Below are 7867 nucleotides of genomic sequence, written 5' to 3' on the forward strand. Positions count from 1 at the left end.
TTCCATATTCGGGCACTTCAGCTTCTCCCGGGCTTTGTACTTCGCGTTTCCGTAAGACTAGATAGCCTCCATCACGGGACTGTTTTCAAAATCTTCCGGTAGCCAAAGCAGTTTTATTTTGATGCCCTTTGGTTTGAGATCGATAACGACACACTTTCACTCTTTGCGAGGTGAAAGACCTCGCCTTTGGAGACGAGCATTTTCTTGGGAAGGGTTGTGGCGAAAGTAGGCATCTACACATGACTCATTTAGAATTGGCCGAATTCTACGAGTTTTAATGCGACAGCATTAATAAGCTAGTACTCTAGATTTGCAGTAATATGAATTCTCGCCCCTTAACGCGCAGTAGGTATGTCCAGTAGGCCATTTCTAAACGCTTAGGACGCACCCTAGACGTCGTCTTCAACATCGACCCTAGGGCGTCGTTCTCAGCGTCTTCCTTCAGGTCTTCCTTGAGGTCGTCATAGAGGTCATTCCTGAGGCCGCCCTAGGGGTCGTTTTAGATGTAGTCCTTGACGTTGCCCTCGAGATAGTCGTCCTCGACGTCGTCCCAGATGACGTTAAGGACGGTGTCTAGGACGACGTTGAGAACGACGTAAAAGAGGATGGTGGTAAGAACAACGTCTAGAACGACCTCAAGGATGACCTCTAGGGTGATCCGAAGGACGACAATGATTTTGTGTCTCTCTAGAGGACGACGCTAAATTCACAAATTTGAATCGATCACATATATGCTGCCCAGCAATATATTTTGTTAAAAAATCGACGAATTTCCATAGAGCGTTTCAGAATTCGGCGGCAAGGTTGCACCGGGCGCCGAGGTCGACGTGCAAGTAGAAGGATTTAAAAACGATCTTATTCGAAGGCCGGGCGAGGCACGATGCCACGGTAGTTGCTTGTAGCTTCAGTAGCCGTTGTAAAAAGATTTCAGCCAGTGGGCCATACAATGACTCCAGTGGAGATAATTTTCGACTTGGCGGTTTTCAACGGCGTCATACTTTCCACAGCTATGACGAATTCTTTCTTTATACCATGCAACACGGTCGCTATTTCGAAGCAAATCGGTAAGGTGATGCTAAACTAACAATCAATTGTACAAGGACAGTTTTTCCGGTGTATAAATCGCTTTTATTTCTCTGAATATATTTCGTCGGTGCGTCTTGTGCTACGATTCGACTTACATGTTTTTTTTTTTATATTTACGGCAAAAACTACATATAAAAAAATAACACCTTGAAGTTCGAAGATTGTTCGTTAAGAAAAACAAAACACAACAATTATAATACCGCGATGTAGTCGCCAAAGATAGATTCACTTAAACGGTGACGCACCACTTTCCAACCCTTGAAAAATAAGAGGTGTTCCACGTAACAGCACCTTATAGAATATTAAAAAAATCTTATTGAATCTTAGCGTGCTGATGTTGTGCACACTTGTGTTCCATTCCCCTGGACAGCGGTTTGTGCCCTTAGAGATATACAGAGTTTGATCAATTAATACTCCTCTGGAAAATATGACACAACGTATTCGACATGATCTGCGAAAGCAGGCAACCACGAACTGCGGCCATTTGTTTCTCCGCTGCAGCAGCGCACTCATAGGGGATAGTAATAGCGGCATTCAATATCTGCATCTAAGAGTTTGCTGATACATCAGGTCACAATATAACAACATGAAGAGAAAAAGCCAAAGGATTTAGAATGCACTGTTTTATTTCAGGACTTCCAACTTGCTTGTAGTTGTCTCCGCAGAACCACGTCTTCAGAGTCAGCGGCCGAGAGCTTAAAACGTCCCACCTGAAAATAGATATTTTATATGCATTTAGGACTTATTCAAGCATCAAAATCAATTTATCAAAAAATCCTAGAAGACAGGGCCGTAGGAATAGTAGACTAGAGTCAGAGTAGGTGCCTTCGGCTGATGCGTGTTCTGACCTATTGAACACTTAGCCACAGACGAGCAGTGAGATAGTCCCTAGTGTCCATTCTGTTCATCGTGTCGACCTCTGGTAGGTGATATAGAATGTCATGCGGCCCGGCCTGGTTGTCATGGTGTTAATTCGATTTCCGTGAACACGTATACATTGTTATATATATTAGACACTCAGCGTGGTCTTGTTGCTTTATCTGTAGGCATCATCTGAATGTTTACTGTGTACACGGCTTTTAAACATAAGTAAGAATAATAGGCATTTATGTCAAGAGCACAATGCAGACGATGAATTAGCGAAATTGACAACAGTGAAGAAAATAGTATTTCCTGAAGTGGTTAGAGGTAACCTTGAGCTTTTTTACATTTTTTAAATACAGTTTAGAAGGCCCAAGGATATCGGTGTTAATCTATCGCTCATATTGGTAGAGCCTAGGATTTTCTTTTTTATTTATATCTACATACAAGATTTGCCTTGTCAATGTTAGACCTACCTGTGAATGGATCAGTAGATCTACGTAAAAAGAACTCAATATTACTTCCCCACATTGATGACGCATTGAACTCGCCATTTCCTACTTTTTGTGTTTTTTTTAGGTATTTGGAGGCATGACAAAACTGCTCAGAAGATTTGAGCCTCACTTTCAGTAATGACGGGAGAACAAAGTATTCAAATGCCGCCGTGATTCCATTGAAACCACAAGGGTGAGCTAGTATTTCAGTTTGGTTTATAATTTGGTGATGCCAGTTGAATCTCCCTGTAGAGTGGTAGTCCGAACCGCTCAAATAAAAACAAAAACAGTCTTACGTCACTCGACATAAATGTCACAAGAAAAACCGTTCGCTGGCCTGATACACGATCACGGACCATGAGTCGTGTACCTGAAAGGCAGCGCCTCGTTCTGGACACAAAAGAAACGACAACCATATTTCGAAACGCTTTGTTGTTCAAAGCCTCTGAATGTAGGCTTGATTGAGATCCAACAAAGGCTAGTGAGGGCTATTTCTTCGTAGGAGCGGCGTTTCTGAATAAACCAGATATTTTCTACAAACTAGAATATTCCATTCATAAAATTATTCGTAAACTTAACAAACATTCGAAGTAAAGTAGAAATATTCGGACAATCATTACTCGATTCAATTTCGTAACACGAATATTCCCGCACTACATAAGAAAAGTCGTATTGAATACATTGCAAGCTCAAAAAAACTTATTACCGCAACTATTGCAATGCCCGTTGAATTAAATAAAATTTAATACTAGAATGCAGTATAGAAAGTAACAGTTTGGTGAGCATAAAATAATAATGGGAAAATCTTTAAGATAGAAATAAATTAAATTTCGTGATGATTATTTATTCAAAAATAGCAATCTGGCTTGACATATGCTTTGAAAAGGCTATGGCAGGTTTGAAATAAAAGCAAACGGAATGTTCAAAGGTTGACATTTGGGCCACTTGGCACTCTATGATATTGAAGCACTTAGCGCAGAAAGGACCAACGGGCAAATGCATTAATTATCGACTTCGTGCGCATAACAGCTACTTGAAAGCCACAGTGGGCGGATATATTTCAATTCATCGCACATGCAGACCGTTATTCGGCGGGACAATCATCTTGGCGAGGAACTGCAACAAACTGACTCGCGTGGTGCTGGAAGCCTTGCACTTCCTCTGGAAAGACGAGAACTGTGTAAGTGTAGAATCGATGACGATATCAGACAAGGGAAGATAATTCCTACAAATTACAACGAGCCTGGATGAGCGAGCGACCGTCATTCACGGGGTTGGTGGTAGATGCACGTGTCCGGGTGGCACATTTCTTCTTTCATTTCATCCCATTAAACGTATAGTTGCGAGGAGCGCTCTTTCCGTCCTGTTTTTCTTTCTACTTTGTGCACTAAATACATCAGTATGTAAGCATGGTACCCCGTTAATACGTTCTCGTATTTTCTGGATGTTTTTATTGTTAGCTCAAGGGTTGCTCGCGTTGAAACGAAGAAATAATAAAATAGGCGTAAAACTCACCGTACGGACATTCACTCTCGCAGCACTCTTTCTTTTCAAAGTGGTTTATACCAACCCCACAGCTCTGCTTACTCTCGCATTTTTTAGTGTTGCCGTCAAAGTAGTAGATAGTTCTCATAACAGCACCAATGCCGCAGGAAGTCGATGGAACAGGTGCTTTGCATTGTGCCTCTGCAGAAGGGTTTAAAAAAATTTAAGAAGTTTTTATCTTAATTTTAATTATACCATCATCCTGAGTACTACTTATAGTTCCAGCAGAACAATATTAGATTACATAGCTGTCAAAAAAGAACTACAGGAGGAACACGAACGTGAAAAGTATAATATTTTAATATTCATTTTTAGATCAGGTAAGGTTTTTTAGATAAAAAAACACGAGTGAATTTCGAAGAGGCTCAGGCGTCTCGTCTCGGTGCAAGTTGAAGCTCCCATACAAAAAGGAAGTGGCCGTGATGCAACTTGTCGTCAATAGGGACTATCATTAAAATAAATTTGATCACAAATATACAAAGAAATAAAAATATTGTCTAATAATCAAGTAATATTTGCTTCCTAAATATAAATTTAGAAAAAATCTTTTTCGAGGAACATGACCTTAAAGTGCGCCATAAGTTCACAAATGTCTTGAAGCGTTGTGCCTGAGATTCGCCTAGCGATCATTGAATCTGCTTTGCTGTTTCTTCTGTTCGCAAGCGTTGGAGTAATACGTAATCTGCAGGCAAGCCAGAATCACCGCAGCGGAATTGCAGGCTACAGTTAAATTTTATCTTCCGGAGAGTGAAACTCACGCATAATAATGTCCGACCTTTTTTTTTTGTAATTTGATTTGCAAGAGTGGTAGACTATCTACCTAATGGGATTATGTCAATAGTAATAACAGATGACGAGGGTTTTAGAGAACTATATGCCTTTTGCACGTAGTCCCCGCCATGTTCAATTCTGAAACTTCCCGCATGCTTGGAAACATGGCTTTTTTCTCGCCTCGGCAGCAGAACGTGTGAACATTTTCATTGCCACCGTCACTCGTCCTTGTTATCTCCCTTCTATAGCTTTTCGCTGTGGCAAGCGTTACGTCCGGACGGAGCACTGAAACCCGTAGACCTGACCCCGCCCTCCTCTCTCTCTTTCTCGTGAACCTAGGGAAGCCGGAGATTTGGACGTAACTTGGTTTACGTCGGACGTAACGCTAGACACATCGGTACTTTTTTACTTGTTCCGGGTCGTAATCTCTTGCTTTTTCTCGGAAGGCATACCGGATAGCAACGTCGCTGAGTGCCAGGCTAAAAGATATAGGTGTATAGTCAGTTCATTCACTTACTAATGAGAGGCTCCAAATAGTTCAGAATTCACAACAGGCGAACACAAACCCCTATGATAATATCATCAAAGGAACCACAAATACAGTAATAACCTCTCAGGATAAAACCTAATGGTTGTGTATTAAAAAGTATCTTGTCTACCAGGAAGCGTGAGAAGCCTCGGGTACTGAGTTGAACAAAACTTTCAAAAGGGAAACTAACCACGATTTTTTATATCACTTTTTATTGATGTTTGTAAATTATCTACGAAAGCAGTGGCTAAAAAAGTGCTAACTCGATTGAAACTTGAAACTAGCAGTTACAAAAAGAATAGTCAGAGGTAGCCGTATCGAATAATAAAATAGCCGTCCGATGTATTTTAAGCGGATTATAAAAATATATTGGAGACGACTATAGACTAGCGTTTGTTAGTTTGATAAAATGTGGCTATTTTTTCTTTTTTGATTAACTGAAGTTACAAAAAAAAAATAAAGCGTGAATTCTGTAATAGTTTTAAAAGTATGAGGTGAACGGCGATCATTGAGAAACACTTCAGATCATAAGAAAAGCTTTTACCGGCGTGAGACACTTGGACTTATCACTCAGCCTTCCCATGGAGTACGTAACTGCAGCAAGGAAGCAAACGGCCACGAGGGTAGCTTTCATCTTGGACGGTAGATGTCGACGATGCCGTTACAAATTTTGGCGTAGGTTTATATAGTGCTCCTCCAGTATGTTAGTTTTTTAACTCTTACTGTATTTTCTAGTATTGACGCAAATGCGATCCTGCATATACGCATTGTTTTCTGAATTTGTCGGTTAACACGCCGAGACAATAATTTATTTTTCTCTTGAACGTGTGCCGTTGGCACCTGCTTGTGCGTATGTCCTTGTACTCATTGTTTCCGGTGAACCCAGAGTACAATGCACCTCGTTTTTTCTGCAGGTTTCTATTTCAAACAGAGTGAACAGAGGGTCGTTGAAATCACAAATAGTAAATAAGTTATACAAGACAATCGGCGCTAATATCGTTTCTAGTATTTTTCGTTTATTGGGTATAAGTCCATAATAAGCTTTTAACCAATTTTTGGCATTTGAGTATTTTAAATAAGAAAATTATAACGTCTTTCAATAATTACCGTGTTCCACATAAATACAGCACAATACAGCAGCCGCAAAAGATAGTTGATTGCTAGCTATGAATGTTTGCATGAATCCATAACACTTAACCCTAAGAATCGTGGGGTGGTTTGCACTATAGACCCACTGCGAAAAAAGAATTTAAGCAATCATTTAAGGAAAGCGCTTTGCAACCCGGATACGATTTAGCTAGGGTCCGGTATGATCGTCTGACGACGTCCCGACAGGTCGTTCTTCCTTGCGTCGCTTCGATCACCAAGGTTGTAACTCTGCTTGCAGTGAAAGCGCGGAGATGCCGGACAATATTGTGATATAAATCGCTTCTGTGGAAATCCCAAGTGGAGCTCAATGTTAGTTTTGAAGAATATCGCAATATGTGAGAGGCAAGTAAAGAATCGTATAATAAGTAGCTCATAGTTTTATCAACATTTTGGGCTAAAAAGATCAGTCTTCTATCGGCGTGTTTGAAGATGTTTTAAGTTCGTATGCAGCGACAATAGATCCCTTTCGACATTCGCTTGGCGATAATTAGAAGATCGGAACCACCGCACAACAACTGACATCGTAGAACGTGCAAGTCATTCCATAAGATAGCAATCGTGGGATCGCGGTCAACGCTAAAAGCCGACGAGCCAATCAAACAGCGTCGATAGTGCAACGTCACTGCTGTCATCACCTTTTTTGTGAATGTATTTTTCATTCTACACCAACCAAACGCATAAAGTGTGCCGTAACGTTGAGGGTTTAGGCCCCGTGGTACTGAAATTGCACAGCTTCCAGAAGATAGCAGATTTTTTAATGGCGTCTACAGATGTTTTTTGTTGCGGAGTGAAAGTATCGGTTTAAATCGAATAGCCCTGCATCATTCATACCACACACAGTGCTAAAGCAGACGCGCAACTCAGCTCTTTTTCTTTTCTTTTTTTTACAATGTTGAATCTAGAAATAATTCTCTGGTAATCGATTGGTGAAGTACTCGCACGGCCTTACCTTTTTCGTTTTGAACGTTTTCTTTATTATGAGAAATTTTGACCAGACTCACTGCACTTAAACCTAGACGTGAGCTGCGTCAGTGTTTGGTTACGACTCGCGTGCGGTCAGTGAGAACGCCACTCCCAACCGAATGTAGACGGTGCGCTCATGACCAAGCTGTACCGCACTAGCATCCGATAGCGCACGAAAAATGTGTCAAGGGTGGAATAGTGTCAAGGGTGGAATAGGCCAGTGTGTCATCCATATTATTTTAAAAAAAAACGCAACGAAACAAGGGCAAGGAAAATAAACACAGCGCTGTGTCATGGTCCATTTTAATGCGAAATCATTAACATGAAACGAAGCCGGCGTTGTCTGCAGCAGGGAAAAACGACATCTAAATTCCGCCTGCAGCAGTAAAAAACGGCACCACAATTCTCACTGGCTGACCGAAACGCACCCAAAATTTCATTGGCCAAAAGCACAGCAACGCAGATGTGT

The 7867-nt window shown here is 41.1% G+C and overlaps 1 pseudogene; it reads right to left on the minus strand.

Annotated features, from left to right (window-relative positions):
- Nucleotides 1-3897: 3897 nt before the first annotated feature.
- Nucleotides 3898-5920, minus strand: LOC120846593 (annotated as a pseudogene).
- Between the last annotated feature and the right edge of the window lie 1947 nt (nt 5921-7867).

Source organism: Ixodes scapularis, unplaced genomic scaffold (genome assembly GCF_016920785.2).
Source record: "Ixodes scapularis isolate PalLabHiFi unplaced genomic scaffold, ASM1692078v2 ptg000810l_1__unscaffolded, whole genome shotgun sequence".
NCBI classification, from domain to species: Eukaryota; Metazoa; Arthropoda; class Arachnida; order Ixodida; family Ixodidae; genus Ixodes; species Ixodes scapularis.